The sequence below is a fragment of the Pteropus alecto genome, unplaced genomic scaffold, assembly GCF_000325575.1.
Source record: "Pteropus alecto unplaced genomic scaffold, ASM32557v1 scaffold338, whole genome shotgun sequence".
NCBI classification, from domain to species: Eukaryota; Metazoa; Chordata; class Mammalia; order Chiroptera; family Pteropodidae; genus Pteropus; species Pteropus alecto.
This window is the reverse complement of record NW_006441995.1, coordinates 4611692-4612582: the sequence shown is the minus strand read 5'-3', so window position 1 is coordinate 4612582 and position 891 is coordinate 4611692.

The following is an 891-nucleotide window of genomic DNA, read 5'->3' as shown; positions in this document are numbered from 1 at the left end:
CTGTAGTTTGATACCAGATCTGAACCCTCTCATTCTAAGTTTCATTTCTTTTCTTTTATTTGCTTCTTTAAGTTCAGAGCTCATGAAACATTCTTTTAAAATTAAAGAGAGAGGGGAGGGGATTAGCTTTTCGCCTCCTTGCTGGTAGTGCCCTGAATCTTTAGAAGCTACTATGTAAACATCAGGGCCAAGCACTTTGGCACTGCCAAATAGTCATTGTTTCTGATCAGCATAGGTAAGCAATTAGATACCACGTGACTAGCTCCGTGTGTACTGCTCACACAAACCACCTGCATCCAACCCTCTCTGGCCACCAAAGTCCTGTCTTAAGGAAGCATAGCCTCCTCATAAACCCTGAGGGAGTTTTTAATCATGGGGAAAAGCCTTGCTACTTGAAGGGTACTCATGGGACCAGCAGTATGGGTATCATTTAGAAGTTTGTTAGAAATACAATGGAATATTACACAGTCATAAAAGGAATGAAATCTTGCCATTTGCAACAATGTGGTTAGACCCAGAGAATATTACTCTAAGCAAAGTAAATCAGACAGAGAAAGATAAATACTATATTATTGTACTTGTGGAATCTGAAAAACAAAATAAATAAACAAACAAAACAAACTCATAGATACGGAGAACAAATTGATGATGGTCACTAAATGGGTGGGGATTTGGGAGACTGAGTGAAAAAGGTGAGGGGATTAAAAAATACAAATTGCCAGTTATAAAAACAGTCATGAGGATGTAAAGTACAGCATAGGGAATATAGTCAATAAAATTGTAATAACTACGTATGGTGTCAGATGGGAACTAGACTTACCAGAGTGATCGCTTCATAAGTTATATAAACGTCTAATCTCTCTGTTGTACACTTAAAACTAATATAATATT